Source organism: Canis aureus, chromosome 17 (genome assembly GCF_053574225.1).
Source record: "Canis aureus isolate CA01 chromosome 17, VMU_Caureus_v.1.0, whole genome shotgun sequence".
Classification (NCBI taxonomy): domain Eukaryota; kingdom Metazoa; phylum Chordata; class Mammalia; order Carnivora; family Canidae; genus Canis; species Canis aureus.
The window spans coordinates 42,683,158-42,706,554 of record NC_135627.1 but is presented as its reverse complement, the minus strand read 5'-3'; the positions used below and the strand labels follow the sequence as shown (position 1 = coordinate 42,706,554).

Below are 23,397 nucleotides of genomic sequence, written 5' to 3'. Positions count from 1 at the left end.
GGCCTATCACCCTCCAGGTTCCAGCAGAAATAATGAAGCAGAGGGTTTTCTTTTTATTTTATTTATTTATTTATTTATTTATTTATTTATTTATTATTTATTTATTTATTTATTTAATTTATGATAGTCACACAGAGAGAGAGAGAGGCAGGGACATAGGCAGAGGGAGAAGCATGCTCCATGCACCGGGAGCCCGACGTGGGATTCCATCCCGGGTGTCCAGGATCGAGCCCTGGGCCAATGGCAGGCGCCATACCACTGCGCCACCCAGGGATCTCTGGTTTTCTTTTTTCCCACAGAGCAGGGTGGTGTCAATTCCATAGTTTTTATTAAGACAGAAAAGGATAAAATGAATTTGGAACAGAAAGGGGTAGAGATTCATTTCCCACTGTATTCTGCTCAAGATATACCCCACCCTCAAATAAGTTAAGAACCATGGTAAAAAGGAAAGACGAGAGACCTCAAAAACAGGGTCCCAACGAACAAAAAGAAGAAAGAAATAAGAAACAAGTGCAACTTGTTCCTAGGGATTGGAGGAAATTTTAAAAAGTATGATTGGAATCCATCAGTGACTGTTCCGCCAGTCATCTCTTTCATCATCCTCACTCCTCCACATCATCATCTTCATTTTTTTCACCTTCATCTTCATCCCTTTTCATCAATATCTTCCAGTCCTTTTTGTCATTTTCTTCTCCTTTCTCTTATTTATCATCCATCTCAGAAATTAAACAGTTTCATTAATAAAACTGGCCAAATATTCATCTTTGATGATCTCTCCTAACTCATTTGCCCTTGCATCAGACTGGTCAGTAAATCAGGTTAAGGATTTAAATCTGGTTCCGGTTCCTCATGCTGTCTCTTCCTGCTGCTGACTTTGTGTTTGACTTGAACATTTCAGTCAAAGTCTTTCCAAATTTCCATTTGATTTCAGTGGACTTTGAAGATGGACTGCTACTCTCATTCATACGAAATTCTCTGTAGAGAAAAACTTCATTTTAGAAAGAAGGATTTTCATCAAAACAAAAATCTATTCTGCAACCTGATTAATATCTTTACACTCTGTCACTTCAACTCTTGTCAAACAGTGCCTCTTCATCCTCCTCCCCAAGCAGGCAGACACTTGTGGATGGTTGATAAATGTGATTCCCCCGAAATCTGGGATTATGGTGCTCAATTCCGGCCCCTTCTGGAAAAAAAAAAAAAAAAAAAAAAAAAAAAGGTGGGCAGAGTTTGCTAGATTCCTGTCCTACTTTCAAAATCTGCTCACTGGCTTGTTCATTAAACCTGTCTATTTAGTTTGTACTTAATCACCTACTTCTTGCTGGTCCTTTGCTGAGGTCTCCGTTCCACTGTGGTTGGAGTTCAGCTGGTGCCTATGCGGGTGCTGTGCCTCCAGCGGGGTTGAGAGCAGCGCAGCAGGGAGGAGCCGAGAAGGGAGGGTAAAGAGGCCGCTTCCCCGCAGGGACGCTCCCCTGTGCGTGCTCGGCCCCGCCCCCTCGAGGCACAGGCTGCGCACGCATCCCCGGCTTTCTGACGCGCCCGGAGGGACGCCGCGTGCTGCCCGCCTGCTTCCTGCTTCCGGCTTTCTGAGGCGGCGCGACGACGGCGAGGTGCGGCAGGGGGGCGTTTGCCTCTTTTCCTCGCTCGCCGCGCTCTAGCTCTCTTCTCCCTCTCCTCACGTCGGCAGCGAAGATCTTCAGTTCTCATAAAGTAGGTATTATTTTTCTTTCTTCTTTTTTTTTTTTTTGGAACTTTTTTTTTTTCTTTACATTTAAATTCAGTTTGGGGCAGCCCAGGTGGCTCAGTGGCTTAGCGTCGCCTTCGGCCCAGGGCGTGATCCTGGAGACCCCGGATCGAGTCCCGCGTCAGACTCCCTGCGTGGAGCCTGCTTCTCCCTCTGCCTGTGTCTCTGGGCCTCTCTCTCTCTCTCTCTCATTAATAAATAAATAAAATCTTTAAAAAAATCATAAAATCCATTTAGAAAAATTAAGTGATAGTTTTTGTTTTTATCAAAGTAAGGAAACTTAGAGGTCTGCCCTCTGAGAAAATTCTAAAAAGCTGTTTATAATTAACTGTTGTTAATTATAGCCGTAACATTGTACAGTAGATCTCTGGTACTTATTTATATTGAATAACTGAAACTTTATACCCTTTGAACAGAACTCTCGGTATCCCTCCTTATAGCCCCTAGAAACCACCGTTTGTTTGCTCCTGAGCTTGGCCATTTTAATACTTCCTATGTGTGAGGTCATTCCTGTGACTGGCTTATTTCACTTAGCATAAGGGCCTATAGGTTCACGCATGTTACTGTAGATGACTGGATTTCATTCTTGTTTAAGGCCGAATTATGTCATTTTGCATGTAAATGCCTCATTTTGTTTATCCACCAATCTTCCAACAGTGTCAGAAGTTCAGAAACAGCAAAAGTAAAACCACTGGATCATTAAAGTAGTGATTTGTTGAAGTATTGGGCACACACCAAAAAGATAGTTTGTGAACTTGGAGCACCCAAGCCAAAACGTAGGATGAAACTCAGGGGCATATCGTTATAAAGCAGTAATGAGAAAGCATTAAATGTTTATTCTTTACAGAGATTGGTTATAATATTCTCATTTAACTAAACAGTAGGTAATTGGTCAATAGTTACCCTATATTAACCTTGGGAGAGAATGTAAATTTTGTTTATGATTTTCAGAGGCATAAATAAGAAGTGACCCAGGTCAAGCTAGTTTTGAAAAAAAAAAAAAAAGTTAAATTATGCTTTGTATGACTAAACTGCTTTTTAAATTATTTTTTATTATTTTATTTATTTTATTAGTATTTAATTTTTATTTTTTAATTTTTTTAATTTTTTAAAAAATTTATTTTTTTATTGGAGTTCAATTTGCCAACATATAGCATATCACCCAGTGCTCATCCCTTCAAGTGCCCCCTTCAGTGCTCATCACCCAGTCACCCCAACCCCCTGCCCACCTCCCCTTCTACTACCCCTTGTTCGTTTCCCAGATTTAGGTATCTCTCATGTTCTGTCACCCTCAATGGACTAAACTGGTTTTAGCTACTCAGAGTTTTCAAGGCAGGTCTGTTTGTTTTGATTTTAACAGTGGATCTTAGGTTGTTTCCATATCTTAGCTGTTGTGAAGAATGCTGCAGTGACCATGGGAGTGCATATCTTGATTTCAGTTCTTTTTTTTTTTTTTTAAGATATTTTATTTATTTATTCATGAGAGACAGAGAGAGAGAGAGGCAGAGACAAGGCAGAGGGAGAAAAGCCGAAGCTCCATGCCGGGAGTCCAAGGTGGGACTTGATCCCGGGTCTCCAGGGTTACACCCTGGGCTGAAAGCAGGCGGTAAACCGCTCAGCCTCCCAGGGATCCCCCTTGATTTCAGTTATTTTGGCTACAACCCAGAAGTAGGATTGCTAGAGCTACTGATAGTTCCATTTTTAATTTTTTTCAGGAAGCATCATACTGTTTCCCATATTGGCTTCACCATTTTATAGTCCACCAACAGTATACAGGGTTATGATTTCTCCACATCTTTCACCAACGCTTATTATTTTTTATTTTTATTTTTGGTAATAGCCATCCTAACAGTTGTGAAGTGAGATCTCATTGTGATGTTAATTGCCATTTTTATGATTGGTAATACTGAGCTTCTTTTTATATACTTGGTCATTTGCATATCTTCTGCAGAGAAGTATTTATTAACATTCTTTGCTCACTTTTGAATCAACCTGTTTGGCTTACTTTTGTTGTTTCTTTTGTGGAGTTCTTCTGTTTTATTATTTTGGGTTTTTTTTTTTTTTTTCTATTGAGTTGAAGACCTTCAATGTATTTTGAACGTTAACCCCATATCAGATATATGATTTGCATTGCAAATATTTTCTTCCATTCAATAGGTTGTCCTTTCATTGTGCTTATGGTTTTCTTTTTTGTTGTAAAAACTTTTTGCTTTGAAATAATCTCATTTGTCTATTTTTGCTTTTAATGTCTGTTCCTTTGGTGTCATGTTCAAGAAATCATTGCCAACAAGACCAATACCATAAAGTTTTTGGTTATGTTTTCTCCTAGAAGTTTTATAGTTGTAGGTTTTATGTTTGCGTATTTAATCCATTTCAAGTTGATTTTTGTGTATGGTATAAGACATCAATTTCATTCTTTTGCATATAGATACTCAGTTTTCCCAGCACTTTTTTTTCCTTTTTTATAGATTTTATTTATTTGTCCGTGAGAGACACACAGAGAGAGGCAGAGAGAGAAGCAGGCTTCCCATGGGGAGCCTGATGTGAGACTCAATCCCAGGACCCCAGGATCATGACCTGAGCCAAAGGCAGATGCTCGACCACTCAGCCAGCCAGGTGCCCCTCCTAGCACCATTTGTTGAAGATACTATCCTTATACATTATTGGCACTCTTGTCAGAGTTGACAATATTTGTTTCTGGGTTTGTTTCTGAACCAATCCATGAACTTGGGGTATTCTCTCACTTACTTGTGTCCCCTTCAATTACTTTCAGTAATATTTTATAATTTTCAAATATAAATAGTCATTTTACATTCTTAATTATGTTTACATTAAATTCTGATTCTTTTTGATGCTATTGTACATAGGATTTTTTCCTTAATTTTTAAAAATTTTCTTAATTTCTGAATTTTTAAAGAGTTGGTTTTACTGTATAGAAATGTAACTTTTTTGTATGTTGATATTGTATTCTGTGACTTTACTGAATTCATTTATTGATTCGAACCTTTTTTTTAGTGCAGTCTTTAGGATTTTCTGAATACAAAATCATGTCATCTGCAAGGAGAGGTAATTTTACTTCTTTCCAAATTAGGTATCATTTATTTCTTTCTCTTGACCAATTTCCGTGACTGGGGTTTCCAGTACTGTGTGCTCTAGAATTAGTGAGAAGGGGTATCTTTGCCTTGTCCTTGATTTTAGAGGAGAAGCTTTCAGAATTTCAACACTGAGTATTGATGTTAGGAATGATGTGGAATTTCATATAGGCCTTTATTGTTTTGTTTTAGTTTTCTTCTATTCCTAGTTTGTTGAGGGGTTTTGTAATAAAAGTGTGTTGAATTTTGTCAAATAATATTTTGCATCTGTTGAGATGATCATGTGATTTTTATCCTTCATTCTGTTATTATTAATTTATTAATTTGCATATGTTGAACCATCTTTGCATCAAGAGATAAATCATATTTGGTCAAGGTGTATGATCCTTAAGTGTTGGTGAATTCAAGTTGCTAACATATTGTTTCTTTTTTTTTTTTTTTTTAATTTTTATTTATTTATGATAGTCACACACAGAGAGAGAGAGAGGCAGAGACACAGGCAGAGGGAGAAGCAGGCTCCATGCACCGGGAGCCCGACGTGGGATTCGATCCCGGGTCTCCAGGATCGCGCCCTGGGTCAAAGGCAGGCGCCAAACCGCTGCGCCACCCAGGGATCCCTGCTAACATATTGTTGAGGATTTTTGCATTTATGCTTATTTGGGATGTTGGCCTTTGTTTTTCTTGTCTGCCTTTCTCTCTCTCTCTCTCTTTTTTTTTTCCTGTAGTATCTTTATTGAATTTGGTATTGAGATAAATCTGTCCTCACAAAATGAGTTTGATAGTATACCTTTCTCTTAAGATTTTTGGCCAATTTTTAGACGGATTGGCATTAATTCTTCATTTAAATGTTTATTGGTTTTTAGATTTTTCACAATTCAAAAATGGTAGGTTGTGTGTTTCTGGGAACTTATGCATTTCCACTGTTATTCAGTTTGTTGGTATACAGTTATTTATAGTATTCTTTTATGATCCTTTTTTTTTTATTTCTATGGCATCAGTTGTAATGTCTCTTATTTCCAATATCATTTGAGTTTTCACTGTTTTTTTTTTTTTTCTCGATTGGGTCAAAAGTTTGTTTTTTTTTATTTTTTAAGATTTTATTTTTTTTATTTTATTTTTTTTTAATTTTTATTTATTTGTGATAGTCACAGAGAGAGAGAGAGAATGAGGCAGAGACACAGGCAGAGGGAGAAGCAGGCTCCATGCAGGGAGCCTGACATGGGGTTTGATCTGGGGTCTCCAGGATCACACCCTGGGCTGAAGGTGGCACTAAATCGCTGAGCCACCTGGGCTGCCCTGTTTTTTTGTTTTTTGTTTTTTTTTTAATTGACTTTGTACACTTGATTTTTTTTCTACTTTTTTGTTCTCTGTTTTGTTTATGTCTGCTCTAATATTTATTATTTCCTTACTTCTGTTAACTTTTGGCTTAATTTGTTTTTCTTCTCATTCCCTGAGGTGTAAAGTTAGGTTGTTTATTTGAGTGTTTTGTTTTTTTTTTAAGATTTTATTTATTTATTCATGAGAGACACTGAGAGAGAGAGAGAGAGAGGCGGAGAAACAGGCTCCATGCAGGAAGCCCAATGTGGGACTCGATCTGGGGTCTCCAGGATCACACCCTGGGCTGAAGGCGGCACTAAACTGCTGAGCCACCTGGGCTGCCCTGAGTGTTTTTTTAATGTAGAAATTTATCACTATAAACTTTCTTATTAGTATTGCTTTTACTGCATCCCATACATTTGGATATGTAATGTTTTCTTTTCTTTTGTCTTGAGATATTTTCTAATTTCTTTTATGATTTCTCATTTGGTTATTCAAGAGTGTGTAGTTTAATATTCATGTATTTTGAATTTTCAGGTTTTTCTTCTGCTATTGATATCTAGCCTCATATGATGGAGATTGCGAATAGATTCTTGCTGTGATTTCAATCTTTGTAAATTTGTTAAGAATTCATTTTTAATCTAACATATGATCTGTACTGAAGAATGTTCTGTGTGGTTGAAAGGAATGTATATGCCCCTGCCATTGGGTAGAATGTTTTGAGTATGTCTGTTAAGTCCATTTGATCTGTAGTGTTGTACAAATCCACTGTGTTCTTACTGACTTTCTATCTGGATATTCTGTGCATTATTGAAAATAGTGTATAGAAGTCTTCTACTGTTACTGTGTGGCTTTCTCTCTGTCTTTTCGTTTCTAGTATTGTCTGCTTTATATACATTCAGGTGCTTTGATATTGGGTGCATATATATTTATAAGATGTTTCATCTTCCTGGTGAATTGACCTTTTTATCATTATATAATATTCTTTGTCTCTTGTGGCAGTTTTTGTCTTAAAATGATTTTTTTTCTGATAGAAATATAGCCACTGTGGCTCTCATTTGTTTACAGTATTGATGGAATTATTTATAAGTGTTGAATTTAACATATTTCTGCCCGTGGGTTTTAGAAAATGTCAAGCTAAGGCAGAAATCACAAGGAAAAAGAGGTATTAAGTAGATTGAGACAATGTGATAAATTAAGGATTAGAGAAATATCAAATTGAGTCAGATAGGCAAAGTAATCATGATGGAGGAGATCACAGGTAGCATACAAGAAAAAATACTACTTTATAGACGAAAGGATAAAACAGTTCAATGGGGAGATACATTAAAATTCTATTATCATTTTGATTAAAAAGCATATCTATTCATCTTTTCTTTAGCTATTTACCCTGACATTTAATTTAGCATAAGTTAAAAAAGTAATCCAGTATGGAAACTGACAGCTACTTTTTTTGCCTATGTTGTCAGAATCTGAAAAGCTCTGTTATGATAGCATGTAGTACCCCCTTGAAGAATTCTATCTTCATATGGCTTATTTATGTTTGTGCTTTCTTTGAATTATAAATGTTCAGTACACACACATGCACTGAATAAATGCATTGTCATAAAACAGCAAAACTATTCTTACAGATAGAATTGACTGCTTGTTGCTACTAGCTTCAAATGGGCACTATGCAAACTTTTATGATAGCCCCTTGGATAATTGAGTAAACTTAGTTATTTGAATACATTTATGTACCCAACTACCATTAAAGTGTACTATATTTTTCTGGAGGAAAAGACCTACGTTCCATTACTATTGTTAGTTACAAATGTTAGTATACTGCTAAATGAGTGAGTGCTTATTAAATGAATGAAAAGAAAGAATGAATGAGATTTTAACTGTGACAAAAGCTTTGCCATTTGTTATCTTCTTAAACTTTCTAATAATGCATTATTATTTTAGGTCAGCTTCACACTGAAATGAAATCATTCAGCCTGGGCAAGAAAAACATAAAAGTACAGTCCAAAGTAGAAGAAAATTAAATATTCATTTTGCAGTCATAACATCAATCAGGTTAGCAGACTATGGTAGTATGAAGTGGGTAAAACACAGTATTTTCCTCAGGTATTTACCAAAATATGTACACTTTTAAAATTTGTTTTTCTACTAACTCCTTTTCCCATATACTAACCTGGAGAAACATATTCTTGTTTGCTGAATTGATATTTGTATTCTTGAATAATTTAGGAGACAAAGAGGTAGACTATATGATATTTTAAGCTACTCCTATTTCACATTTCCAAGAATGAAAGAGAAAAATTATGGGATGGTAAAGAGAAAATTAAACTTCTCAAATATTTTTAGATTTTCATGTAGATTTATATTTTTAGAAAAGAGAAATAAATTACGTTGAACTTAAAAAGCAATAGTATTATAATATTTAAAATAGACCAGATGTTTATTTTGTTGATTTTATTAAAATTTGATTACTCATGGATATAATCACTGACTAATTTGGCTTTCTAGTCTATGAAAAAAAAATTAAATGAACTGAAAATTTTCTATAGAGATTTTGCAAATTGCCAAAAGTTGGCTTCTCTCTAGAGACCTTGTCTTATAACAGCATATCAACTGCAAGTGCAAATATCTAATACACTAAGCTCTCTACAACTGCACAGTCCTTGTATAGAGCAATTTATTAGAGAAATGGAGAAAGAATTTACAGAACTGGGATGGGATATCATTTGGCCTAGGACATATCACTCAGTTCACTCAAATATTTTAAGAAATACATTAAAAAATAAATGTAATGAGGGATATATAGTTTTATGATTGCAAATGACTGGCAACATAAAATGTCTCTAATGAATAGTATTTTTACATTGAAAAACTTTATATCTGAATGATTTTAGGGTTTATATATAAAGTATTATATCTTGTATCTTTAGTTGACATTCAATTTTTAAAAAAATAGAATTTAAATTCGCTCTATATATGTTTGATAGACATTTGAAAAATATGTGCAAAATAAAAAATTAGAACAACAGTGTTGTATATAAGTTTATTGAGTTAATGGTAAAGTTACTCTGATTTAGTGTAGTTAGTATGCAAAAGTGTTTTCTAAAAATTTCTATTTTTTCTATGTGTATAGCTTATAAAGCAAATAACGTTAATGTTAATAAACACAAATAAGGTGTTTATATTTGAAATTGAAATTTTTCAAGATAATTGCTATAGATCTAAGGGAATTTTTGTATGATTGACTTATATATTCCCTTGAATGGATTGTTACATTATATAGCAATTTACCTCCTGGAGAGGATTCATAGTAATTCTACTTTTACATTAAAAAATCTCCTATTATTGGATACTGGGAAGATGATGGAATGGGGAGCACCAGGAATATGACTTTTCACCCATACAACCATTATACTGGCAGAATCTCTCTGATGCAAATGTCAGATTTGGAACTCTGAAGTCTATTGTCAGCTTGTAACTTCCAGGGGAAGGCTTGGATAATAAACTGTGGCAAATTTTCAGTTTCAGCTCTTAGTTTAGCAGTAGCCAGCCATACCTCATCCTCCAGCCCTGTGGCAGGCAGCTGCGTGTTTGTCCCTGAAGCAGCTTTTCACAGATAGTGAGGGCCAAGGTAAGTGTTAAGGACCCTATTCTCTAAATAGTGGGGATCAGTGTTCTGGTTGCTGTTAGGCCACTTAGGATCTCAGGCGGGTAGACAAATAGGCAGGGGGCAATTGTTACCTCATTTCCCCTTATTCTTATAAGCCCTTCCCCCTCCAGCTAAAGGTAACACCTAGGGGATTTAAAAGAACCAACACCATTTTTACCTTCTTTTTTCTCTTCTTTCCCTTTTGGGAGCCAGACTTGGAAGACTAGGACTTTCAAAAGCAACTGCATATCCAGAAGAAATTAGAAAGTCAGCAGGGCAAGTTCAGGAAAAGGTGCTATCTCTGAAAAGACACTTTAAACTGATCCTTAGCACAGAGACAGCCTACATTAAAAATGAAACAAAAAGTAGGAAACCCTGGGGGAGGGAAAGAATCTGATTTCCTGATTTACTATATTAATTGAATCAAATATCTAGTCCACAGTTTTTGTTTTGTTTTGTTTTGTTTTTTGAAAGATTTTATTCATTTATACATGAGAGACACAGAGAGAAAGAGAGGCAGAGACACAGGCAGAGAGAGAAGCACGCTCCATGCAGAGAGCCGGACTGGGGACTCAATCCCTAGTTTCCAGGATCATGCCCCGGGGCTGAAGGCACTGCTAAACCACCCGGGCTGCCCTAGTCTACAGTTAAAAGAATTGTAAGACATAAAGAAACAAGGTAGTGTGTACCATTAAAGGAAAAAAAATCAACAGAAATTCTATGTAAGAAAAACTTGATGGCAGAACTACTAGACAGATCATAAAACAATTGTCTTAAAGATGCTTAAAGATCAAGGAAGAGCTGGAGAATATCAAGAAAACAATGTATGACAAAAACAGAAATATCAAAGAAAAAACCTAAAAACACATGAAAACGAAATTCTGGGTGTGGAAAGTACAATAATTAAAATGCAAAAATCACTATAGGGATTCACGGGCTCATGTAAGATTGAGGAGAAGAATGAGGGAGAAGAAAGAATGAGGAACACAAAGATGGCACAACTGAAATTCTTGATTCTGAGGAATCGGAAAATGAAAAAAGTGAGTAGAGTTTATCAAATGGATCAGCATATATATATAGTGTGAGAGTCTTAGAGAAGAATAGAAAGAGAAGAAAGAGTAGAGGGAATATTTGAAGAAACAGCAATTTTCTATATTTGATGAAATATATGAATGTAAATATCTAAAAAGCTCTACAGACTTCCAAGTATGATAAACTCAAAGAGATCGACACCAAAATACATTAAAATCACATTAAAATCAGTATCAAAAGCCTAACAAAGAGGCTATCTTGAAAGCATCAAGAGAGAAGTGATTCATCCCATACAAGGAATCCTCAGTAAGATGAACAGATTTCTCATCAGAAAATGTGGAGGGCTAAAATAGTGGGCTTGATACCTTTAGTGTGTTAAAAGAAAATAAAATCAACCAAGAATCCTATGTCCAAGAAATTGTTCTTCAAAATAGAGGAAGAAATTAAGACTTTCCCAGTAAACAAAAGCAGAGGAAGTCTATTATCACCAGACGTCCTCTACAGAAATACTAAAGGGAGGCTTGCAAATTTAAATGAAAGGGCATTAGGTGGTAAATCAGAGCAATAAGAAGATATATAGATGGCAGTTAAAGTAAATACATGGGCAATTTTAAGATTAGTATTGCAACGTTGGTTTGTAATTCCACATTTGGTTTTCTACATAAAAGACTAGCTTTTAAAAATTATTAGCTTGTGTTACTGGACAGTGTATGAATATATAATTTTGTGACAACTGAAATTGGAACAGTTACATAAAAGGAGCTGAGTTTTTGTATGTTATGATATAAATAAAAATTAAAATGTTATACTGTAGGATATTAAATGTCATTCACAGTGTAACACAGACACAGAAAGCTATAGAATATACACAAAAGGAAATGAGAAGGGAATTTAAACAGTTCATTAAAAAAAAATCAACTAAACAGAAGACAGTAATTCAAAAAGTGAGGAACAAAATCCTGTCAGACAAATAGAAAACAAACAGCAAATGACAGGAATAAGCCCGTCCTTATCTGTACTTTAATAAAAATGGTTTAAGCTCCCAATCAAAATACAGATTGGCAGAATATATTTAAAAAGCAAAAAGAACCATAATTCAACTTTATGCTGTCTATAGGATACTCACTTTAAATCCAAAGACACAGTGTTCAATTCAGCAGCACATATACTAAGATCCAAAGATAGAAATGAATGGAAAGAGAATGGTTGGAAAAACATATTAGTGCAAATAATAAAGAGAGCAGGAATGACTATATTAATATCATACAGATAGGTGCAAATAATAAAGAGCAGAAATGACTATATTAATATCATACAGATAGACTTTGTATCAAGAAATTTTATAAGAGACAAAAAAGGATATTCTATGTTAATAAAATGGTGAATACATCAAGCAGTTGTAAAAGTTATAAACATTTATGTGCCTAACAACAGACATTAAGAATATATTCAGCAAAAAGAGATAGAAATGGAGAAAATAGACAAAAATATCAGTTATAATATTTGGAAACTTCAGTACTATCCATGACTAGAACAACCAGGTAAAAGACAAGTAAGGTAATAGAGGACTTGACGAATAGCATAGTAAAACAACTAGATCTGATAGACATATACAAGATACTGCATAAACAGCAGCAACACAATACACATTTTTCTCAACTACATATGGGATGTTTTATAGGATATAAACATATTTTGGCCATAAATTAAGTCTCAGGTCTAAAAAGATGTCATACAAAGTATCATATCTGACCATAATAGGATGAAGGTAGAGTCAATAACAGACAAAAAACTGGAAAATACACAAATTTGAGGAAATTAAACAACATATTCTTAGAAAGTTAATGGGCTCAAGAAAAAAATCACTAGGGAAATTAGAAAATAAATAAATACAAATGAAAATGAGAACACAGCATCCCAAAACTTATGGGACATAGTAAAAGCAGTGCCAAAGAGGACATTTACAGCTATAAAAGCTCACATTAAAAAGGTGTTAAATCAACAATCTATCTTGATAACTTGCAGAACTAAAGGAAGAGGAACAAACTAATCACAAAGCTAGAAAAAAGAAAGACATAATAAAGCTTAGAGCAGACTACATAGAAAAAGTAATAGAGAAAATAAACAAAACCAAAAACTAGTTCTTAAAAAATATCGACAAAATTGATTTACCTAGATTGACTACGGAAGAAAAAAGAACACTTATATTACTAAGATCAGAAATGAACATGGAGACATTACTACCAATTCTACAGAAATAAAGAAAAAATATTATAAGAGATTATTCTCAATAATTGTGTGGCGACAAATTGGGTGATCTTGATGAAATGGACAAATTTCTATAAAGTCAAGAAAAGAGTGAAGGCTTACACTTTCTTATTTTAAAATTTAATACAAAGCTATGGTAATCAAGGAGCACCTGAGTGGCTCAGTGGTTGAGCATCTGTCTTTGGCTTATGTTGTGATCCTGGGTTCCTGGGACCAAGTCCCACATCAGGATCCCCACAGGGAGCCTGCTTCTCCCTCTGCCTATGTCTCTGTCTCTCTCACTGTGTCTCTTATGAATAAATAAATAAAATCTTTAAAAAGAAAGTCATGATAGTCAAAACAATGTGGTTTGGGACCCAGAATTAACCCTTGCACATATGGCCAAATGATTTTTGACAAGGGTATCTAGATAGTTCAGTGGAGAAGGGCAGTCTCTTCTACAAATGATGCTGAGGAAAAGTGGACATTCATATGTAGAAGGAGGTTAGATGCTTACTTAAAGCCACATACAAAAATTAACTTAAAATGGATTCAAAGCCCTATGTGTAGGACCTAAACTATAAAACTCTTAGAAGAAAACATAGGGGGAAAGTTTCACAGTATTGGATTTAGCAACAGTTTCTTGGATCTGACACCAAAGGCAAAGGCAACAAAAGAAAAAAAAATCATTACAAATTGTACTTACTGAAAATTTAAAACCAATACTATCAACTGAGCAAAAGGTGACCTACAGAATGGGAGAGATTATTTGCAAATCATACATCTGATATTACTATCCAGAATATATAGAAACTCTTAAAACTCAACAACAAAAAAAACAAACACCTGCATTAAAAAATGGACAAAGTGTTTGACTCTAAATTTCTCCAAAGAAGATATGGAAATACACAATAACCACAGGAAAAGATGTTGAACATTACTAATTATTAGGGAATAGATAATGAAGACTGTAATGAGATAGCACTTCACACCCTTTAGGATTACTAATATGAAAAATAGAAAATAAGAGTTGGCAAGGATTTAGAGAAATTTGAACTCTTGTGCACTATTGATGAAAATCTAAAATGATATAGTTGCTGTGCAAAACATGATGGTTCCTCAAAAAATTAAAAACAGATTTTCCAAATGATTAAGTAATCTCACTTCTGGGTCTATACTAAAAAATTGAAAGGAGGGTGTCAGAGATATCTGCATTTTCATGTTTACAGCAGGCTATTAATTAAGTTAAAGAGTTGAAACAAGTGAAGTATCTGTAGTAAATGAATAGATAAGCAAACTGTGGTGTATGCAAATAATGGAATGTTATTCAGGCTTTAGAAGTAGGACACTACAACATGGAGGAATCTTGAGGACATTCTGCTAAGTGAAATAAGCAGAATCACAAAAAGACATATACCTTATATGACATACTTAGAGTAATCAAAATCATAGAAAGAAAGTAGAATGATGGTTGCCAGAGGCTGAGGAGAAGGGCTGAATAGGGAGTCATTCATTGTTTAATGGGTATAGATTTTCATATTTTGAGATTAAAATAATTTTGGAGATGGATGGTGGCAATGGTTGTACTACTCTATGAATCTACCTAATACCACTGAGTTATACCCTTAAAAATGCTTCAGATGATACATTTTATGTTTTTGTATTTTACCACAATTTTTTTAAATTGAAAAAAAAAGGTAATTGGTGAAATCTACAAATTAATCATTTTGTTTGAAGTTTTATGATATTTTGTTATCTTAGGAAATACTATGTTTTAGAGATGAATAGTGAAGTATTTAGAAGTGAAATGTGATATCTTTAATGTACTTCAGCAGTAATAAAAGAGGAATTATGACATAATGTCAGCAACTGTTAAATCTAAGTGACGTGTACAGGTATTTATTATACTGTGCTATTTTTATATATAAATGTTTCCATAATAAAAAGTTTAAAAAACTCCATTATTTGTATAGCTCATATACTCCATGACTTTGTCCTTTATACATATAAAATTTATTTACATATAAACATTTATAAATGTATATGTAAATATATATTATGATATTTATCTTATTTGTTCATAGAAACAACATACTCAGATAAAAAATGTGGCAAGCAAATACTGTTTCTTATCACTGAAAGACAGTTCTTGCTAATACTTTACAATATTTTTTTTTTGCTAAGCATTTTTACAATTTTTCTATGCTTATTTTATTTGGTTATGAACAAGTCATCAAGTTTTCAGTCATAAACTCTTTGTAAATTTCATTAAAATGTTTTATTAAACTTATATATTCTTTTCTTAGAAAAAGATTTTATTTATTCACTCATGAGAGACACAGAGAGAGAAAGGCAGAGGCACAGGCAGAGGGAGAAGAAGCAGGCTCAAGGCAGCGAGCCCGATGCAGGAATCGATCCCAGGAATCCAGGATCACGCCCTGGGCCAAAGGCAGGCTCTAAACCGCTGAGCCACCCAGCGATCCCATTAACTTGTAAATATATTCTGGTATATGGATAAAGAAGACTGTTGGCTTAAAGTGCATGAATACGTCTAATAGTAATTGATGCTGCTAGATAAATTCCTAAGAATGCTATAACACTACATTTATTAGTTCTTGAGTTTTAAGGATGAAGATTACATATTCTGGATATTCAGACACATGGTTTGCAGGTAAAACATTTCAGTATATGTAAGACACTAATGTTGCTATCTATAATAGATGCTGTTGTTGCACTGCCCAAATGCCATTTACCAATCCAGGACACTAATTGTCTGGCAGTAGCAGCTGTTAGCTGTTAGTAGCTCACATCTGCACCCTTGTTTGGAGGATGATATTGGGAATATTAGTCAGAGATGCTTGAGAGATTAGACTCTCTAGCAACCTCCATGGGTCATGGCCTCCATGGTCAATGACCAGTCCAAAATGTTATAGCAGTGCCAACCACTGTTTCCTAGATACAATGACTTTGTGTCATAATTCACATAGTAGAATTCTCTTGGGGATTATGATGAGGCCGGATATCTCCTGAAGTCACATTTTTGCGTAGTTCAGGGTGGGTAAACTTTTCCTTTCTAGGGACAACTAATAAATATTTTCTGCTCTTCAAGCTATGTGATCTCAAACTATAGTTATTATGACAGTGTGATGCTGGCATAAAAACATAGACCGTGGAATAGAATAGAGATCCTCAAAATAAAGCATGACTATATAATCAATTGCTCTTCAATAAAGTTGCCAAATACACAATGGAGAAAGGATAGTTTCTTCAACACATGATGTTGGGGAAACTGGGTACTCATTTGCAACAGAATGAGATTGGATCCTTATCTAACCCTATACACAAAAATCATGTAAATGGATGAAAGGCTTAATTATTAGACCTGAAATTGAAACCCCTAAAGGAAAGCATAGGATAGGCAAAAACTTTATGATATTGATCTTCATAGAGATATTTTTGATAAAACACCAAAATCAAAGATAACAAAAGCAAAAATGGGCAGTGAGTCTACATAAAAGTAAAAAGCTTCTCAGAAAAGGAAACATCCGGGGATCCCTGGGTGGCGCAGCGGTTTGGCGCCTGCCTTTGGCCCAGGGCGCGATCCTGGAGACCTGGGATCGAATCCCACATCGGGCTCCTGGTGCATGGAGCCTGCTTCTCCCTCTGCCTGTGTCTCTGCCTCTCTCTCTCTCTCTCTGTGACTATGATAAATAAATTTAAAAAAAAAAAAAAAAAAAAAAAGAAAAGGAAACATCCTATGGAAGGGCAACCTATGGAATGGGAGAAAATCTTTCAAACCATATATCTGATAAAGGGGTTAATTGTCCAAAATATATAGGGAAGTCCTTCAACTAAAGGCAGATAGGCAAATAACCTGTTTAAAACATGGGCAAAGAGGGGATCCCTGGGTGGCGCAGCGGTTTAGCGCCTGCCTTTGGCCCAGGGCGCGATCCTGGAGACCCGGGATCAAATCCCACATCGGGCTCCCGGTGCTTGGAGCTTGCTTCTCCCTCTGCCTATGTCTCTGCCTCTCTTTCTCTCTCTCTCTCTCTGTGACTATCATAAATAAATAAAAATTTTAAATAAAAAAAAAAAAAAAACATGGGCAAAGAACTTGAATAGACATTTTTCCAAAGAATAACATATGAATAGTAGCAGGTATATGGAAAAAAAAAAAAGCTTAACATTACTAATTTTAAGGGAAATGCAAATCAAAAGCACAATTGAGATAATCATCTTACACCTATTAGAATGGTTATTATCAAAACAACAGAAGTGATGAGTGTTATTGAGGATATGAAGAAATTGGAACCCTATCTACTATTGACGAGAATGTGAAATGGTGCAGCTGCTGTGGAAAACCATATGGAAGTTCCTGAAAAAATTAAAAATAGAACTACAATGTGATTTAGTAATTCCATTGGGAAGTATATATCCAAAGGAATTAAAACCAGGATCGAGAAGATATATCTGCACTGCTGAGTTCATTGCAGCCTTTTTCACAACAGCCAATATAGGGAAACAAGTTATGTATGTCTTAATAGGTACAGAAAATGTGACACATGCAAATACATACACACAATGAAATAATCTGCTTAGCTATGAAAAATAAGGAAATCATAACATTTTCAACAACATAGATGAATCTGGAGGATGTTACTCTACAGAGAATAATCCAGTTATCAAAGGACAAGTACTGTATGATTCCACTCAGATGGTGTTTCTAAAATAGTCAAACTTAGAAACAGAGAGTAGAATGATGCCTGGGAGGAGACAAAAATGAGAAGTTACTATAAAAAGTGGGTAGAAAGTTTCAGTTAATCAAGATAAATAAGATTTACAGATCTGTGTACAACATTCTGTATATTTTATTGTGTTAAAATATAGGTGTTCTTGCCACAATAAAAAAAGATCTTATGTTCGAAAAATATTATTTATGGGTGCTGAAATTTTAATTTCATATAATATCCACATGCTAGGGAATACTTTTTCTTTTTATCAGCCATTTTAAAAATGTAAAACCATTCTTAAGGTGGAGAGCATGTTGATTTGACACATTTATATAATGCAGTATGATTACCGCACTAGTGTTACCTGTAACCTCTATCATATCACATGATTACTATTCCTTTTTGTGTGTGTGATGAGAACATTTAAGATGTACTCTTAGCAAGTTTGAAGTTTATAATATAGTACTATTGACTATAACCACTATGCTGTGCATGAGATGTCTGGAACTTAATTATCTACCAGTTGCAAGTGTGCGTGCCTTTGTTAATGGCACATGCATAATTTTTATGTTTGAAAAAGGGCATTTACAATTGTGGTAAAAGTGAAATAGTGTTTTTTATAAGATTAAGAAATTTTAAATTTCTTAAAATTTCTTTAAATTAAGAAAAAATGGGACTTCTTTCTCCATGTGTGTATCTGGACTTATTCACATGAATATATTAATATGTGCATAAGATACCTATTTTTCAGTAGTAATAAAGAGACAACAGTTTTAACAGAGGTGGCAAATTTTGTTCTACATTTGATTTATAAATTTTTTATTTTCCAAACTAATCATTTTTATTTATTTTTTATTTTTTTAGATTTTATTTATTCATGAGAGACACAGAGAGAGGGCAGAGACATAGGCAGAGGCACTCTATCCCAGGACCCAGGATCACATCCTCAGCCAAAGGCAGATGTTCAACTACTATTTAGGGACATCCAGGTGTCCCTAAATAATCATTTTTATATGTGAGTAGTAACCTGTTCAAATAAGGAAAAGTCATTTATTTGATTGTCCCAGATTTATATCTTAAAATATATGTAATATAGTGAAATGCTCTTCCATTTATCTTAAATATCCTTTATGCATATATCATATTTTCATGAGACGAGTTTAGCTCAGTAAATCAGCACTTTTGCTTTAAAAAATGTTGAACGTAGCTGCTAAAATACTAGTGTATTTTAGTATTCTTTACTAGTTGTAAAACTTTGGGAGAAAATAGCAGTTTATTGGATGAACAGCAACTCACTCCCTCAATACAGTCCATTATTTCACATTACAAAATGTGAAAAGCTTCCAGAGAAAGGAAGCTTGTTGTCTCATGTTTACAAGAGGACTGCTGCAGCTTCAGTCATATCATACATCCCATATTAAAGGAATATGTAGGCAGAAATGTCTTTTTATGTAGGACTAGCCTCCTTTTTGTGTGTGTTTTTATCTTGAATGAAACCAGTTCCAGAATTTTTCTATAGAATTATTCTTAGGATTCGTCCAACTTGGTCCCATACATCCTATCACTTGTGATTAAAATATATCAAAAGATAATGGGTTAATAAGATGAGTTCAGACTAATAATACCTCTTTCTCATTTAGAAGAAGCGGTTAATGTGTTATTTTAAATTATATTGAAAATGGAGGGAATAGAGTAAAATTGAGAGAGGCATTTGATAGTTAATAAATTATGAATCCAGAGACTTGATCATTCTTCCCACCTACATCCCCCCAAAGACTTTAATCCTAGTGTCAAATGAATATAAATAGTTAATTAGACATCTAAAACTTTCAGAAATACTTCTATTTAACATCAGAGTCTCTTAGGATAAATGATTTTGGTGTCATTTTATTTCTGTATGGTGATATATTGAATGGCTAAATACAGAGAGGTAAGCATATTGGCAAAAGTCTTCCAACTTAAACATTAATGAAAATTAGAGAATAAAGCATGAACTCTAATTCTTTAACATAATCCTGTATGATTCGTGAATAAATAAAGCTCAACAATGGCTTTTTGAGGCAGACATTAGTTCATTAAAATGTTCTTTTATAAAATAATATCCATGCCAAGGCACATATCAAGGATTAGCTTTAGTTAAGGCAATTTCCCAAAGAGTTATTTGCTCTTCTTCACAATATTTTATATTTTAATAGAGGCACATTGCAGAGAGACTGAGTCCAAGAAATTTTAGTAACTTGACAGACTAATGTGTAGAGCTAATGTTAAAATCTAGGCATGATTAATTCATTCTTTCCTGAGTTTGAATTAGTCTTCTTTTTTTTTTTTTTTGAGTCTTCTGTTTTTACAAGTACACTAACGATAAGTTTTTCATTTTGTTATTAATTCTAAAGGAAAATAGCCATAAATATCCATTTATCTTTTTTTTTTAATTTTTATTTATTTATGATAGTCACAGAAGAGAGAGAGAGAGAGAGAGAGAGAGAGAGGCAGAGACACAGGCAGAGGGAGAAGCAGGCTCCATGCACCGGGAGCCCGACATGGGATTCGATCCCGGGTCTCCAGGATCGGGCCCTGGGCCAAAGGCAGGCGCCAAACCGCTGTGCCACCCAGGGATCCCTATCCATTTATCTTTTTAAACACCATTTTCTCTCCTGACATCTGCTCAAAATCTTCAAAGAGTGCTTGGTGTTTTAAAACAGTGGTTTCCAAATAATGTTTCTAGGGCTAGCAGCATCAATATTGCCTATAATTATATTATAAACTCAGGTTTATGGCCCCCACCTTGACATACACAATCTGAATTATCTGGGGGTGAGTCAAGAAATTCTCTTAACAAGTTTCCCTGTGATTCTTAGGCATTGTAGAGTTTGAGAACTACCATTTTAGTGTATGTGTTTTTAAGTAAATTTTGTACTGAACCCATAGGGTTTTTAAATCTAATTTTAATTTTGGTTCTTTAAGGAATATTTACAAGTATTAGCTTGGATTTGTTCTTCAGCATACAGTGGAATTCATATTCTATCATGATACAATTAAAAATGTTTTTATTTCCTGTTGGTAGTTTAGAAAATGGCATAAAAGAATGGCAAGACATTTAATTGCCTTAAGAACTATTACTAGATTTGCAGTAATTTTCATATATCATGAAAAATTAGAAGATTACTATTATGCATTTATACAGATAGGTATTAATACATAATATACACTATATGATCTATATATTAACTAATTAAATATAAAAGAGTAATGATCGACTTATGTGGAATTCTATTTTTCAAACGGTCATGCCTTGATTACAATGTGTTTAAGATTGACATTTTACCTTTGACACCCTTTGTGGTCTGATTAAATATTTGTTTTGCTATTTCTTACATAATTAAAATGCTAGAAGATATGCAAAATCAATATTCTTTTATGTCCCTGCTAACAAAAGTTATATGCATTGTAATTAATATAATGTTTTTGATTACTGCTTTAACATCCTTACTCATAATTAGTTTTTATGATTCACTCTCAGTAGATTGTATGTTTTTAAGAGTTTATCCATTTTTTCTGGGTTGGCTAATTTGTTGGCATATAATTGTCAGTGTTTGTTGATGGTTTCTTCCACTGTGAAGAAGCTTTTTAGTTTTATGTAGTACCATTTACTTATTTTAGCTTGTTACCTTGCTTTTGGAATCAAATTTAAAAGTACATCACTTGGACCAAGGTCAAGGAGATTATCATCTATGTATTCTTAGAGGAGTTTTATGATTTCAGGTCTTACATTGAAGTCTTTAACCTTTTTTAAATTCATTTTTGCATATGGTGTAAGATAATGGTCCAGGTTCATTATTTTGCATATAGCTGTCTAGTTTTCCCAACACTATTTATTGAAGAGATTGTCCTTTCTCGGTTGTATGAACTTGTCTCCTTTGTCATAGATTAATTGATCATATATGTGCAGGTTTATTTCTGGGCTCTCTGTTGTGTTCTCTTGATCTATGTACCTGTTTTTAAGCCAGTATTATATTGTTTTGATTGCTATAGCTTTGTAATATGGTTTGAAATGAGGAAGCGTAATAACTCTGGCTTTGTTCTTTTTAAGACTGTTTTGGCTACTCGAGGTCTTTTGTAGTTCCATACAAATTTTAGAAATATTGATTCTAGTTTTGTGAACAATGCCATTGGAATTTTAATAGGGATTACATTAAATCTAGATTTAATTTACTAGATTACAAAGTAGATTACTTTGGACAGTATGTACATTCTAACAATATTAAACATTCCATGAACATGAAATTGTTTCCATATATTTGTGTCTTCTCCAGTTTCTTTCATCAGTGTCTTAGAGTTTTCAGAGTACATGTGTTTCACCTGCTTGATTAAATTAATTCCTAGGTGTTTTATAATTTTTTCGATGCAAATATAAATGGATCGTTTTCTTGATTTCCCTGATAGTTTATTATTAGTGTGTAGAAATGTAACAGATTTTTGTATATTAATTTTGTTTCCTGCAACTAACAGAATTCACTTATTCTAACAGATTTTTTTTTTCCTTCTGGAGTCTTTAGGGTTTTCTGTATGTAATATGTTATTGGCTAATAGTGACAGTTTAACTTTTTTTCCAGTTTGGGTGCCTTTTATTTCTTTTACTTGCCCAATTGGTCTGGCTAGGATTTTCAATTCTGTGTTGAATAAAAGTGGGTATGGGCATACTTGTCTTACTCCTTTTATTTTTTTTATAAATTTATTTTTTATTGGTGTTCAATTTGCCAACATATAGAATAACACCCAGTGCTCATCCCGTCAAGTGCCCACCTCAGTGCCCATCACCCAGTCACCTCCACCCCCTGCCTACCTCCCCTTGCACCCCCCCCCCCAGTTCGTTTCCCAGAGTTGGGAGTCTTTCATGTTCTGTCTCCCTTTCTGATATTTCCCACTCATTTTTCCTTTTTGTTTTCTTTTTTTAGAGAAGGAGAGGGGAGAGGGGTTGAGGGGCAGATGAGAGGGAGGCAGAGAGAATCTTAAGTAGGCTTCACAACCAGTGTGGAGCCCAACATGGGGCTTAGTCTCACAACCCTGAGGTCATGACCTGAGCCAAAATCAAGAGGCAGACACATAACTGACTGGGACACCCAGACACCCCTACTTATCTTATTCCTGATCCTATAGGAGAAGCTTTCAGGTTTTGATAGTTGAGTATGAGAGTAGTTGTAGGGTTGTCATATATGGCCTTTTTTTGTGTTGAAGTATGTTCCCTGTATACCTACTTTATTGAGCATTTTTATAGTAACTGGATATTAAATTCTCTCAGGTGCTTCTTTTCAGTAGCATGTTTAATTTCTATGTATTGGTAATTTTTCCAGTTTTCTTATTATAAATAATTTCTAGTTTCATACTATTGTTATTGGAAAACATGCTTGATACATTTTCAGTATTTTTGAATTGATTGAGACTTTTTTTGTGACCTAACATGTAATCTGTTTTGGAGAATGTTTCATGTGCCCTTGAGAAGAATGTGTATTCTGCTGATTTTGGATGGAATGTTTTGCATATTTCTATTAAGCCTATCTGGCATGATGTGTCATTTCAGGCTAA

At 34.3% G+C, this 23,397-nt stretch overlaps 2 long non-coding RNA genes across 16 annotated transcripts in view; one reads left to right on the top strand and one right to left on the bottom strand.

Moving 5' to 3' along the window:
* Positions 1 to 311: 311 nt before the first annotated feature.
* Positions 312 to 1,492, bottom strand: LOC144287940 (uncharacterized). The gene is made up of 2 exons (XR_013355809.1): positions 1,316 to 1,492; positions 312 to 1,186 (listed from the first exon to the last, which is right to left on the bottom strand). It is a non-coding gene; the product is annotated as an uncharacterized LOC144287940 (long non-coding RNA).
* An 84-nt stretch (positions 1,493 to 1,576) lies between these two features.
* The window catches only part of LOC144287936 (uncharacterized), a 276,738-nt gene continuing 254,917 nt past the window's right edge, over positions 1,577 to 23,397 (top strand). For all 15 annotated transcript variants that reach the window (XR_013355776.1, XR_013355766.1, XR_013355769.1 and 12 more), the window contains exons 1-3: positions 1,577 to 1,710; positions 8,101 to 8,211; positions 18,679 to 18,829. This is a non-coding gene — a long non-coding RNA (uncharacterized LOC144287936). The remainder of the gene's footprint in view (positions 1,711 to 8,100; positions 8,212 to 18,678; positions 18,830 to 23,397) is intronic.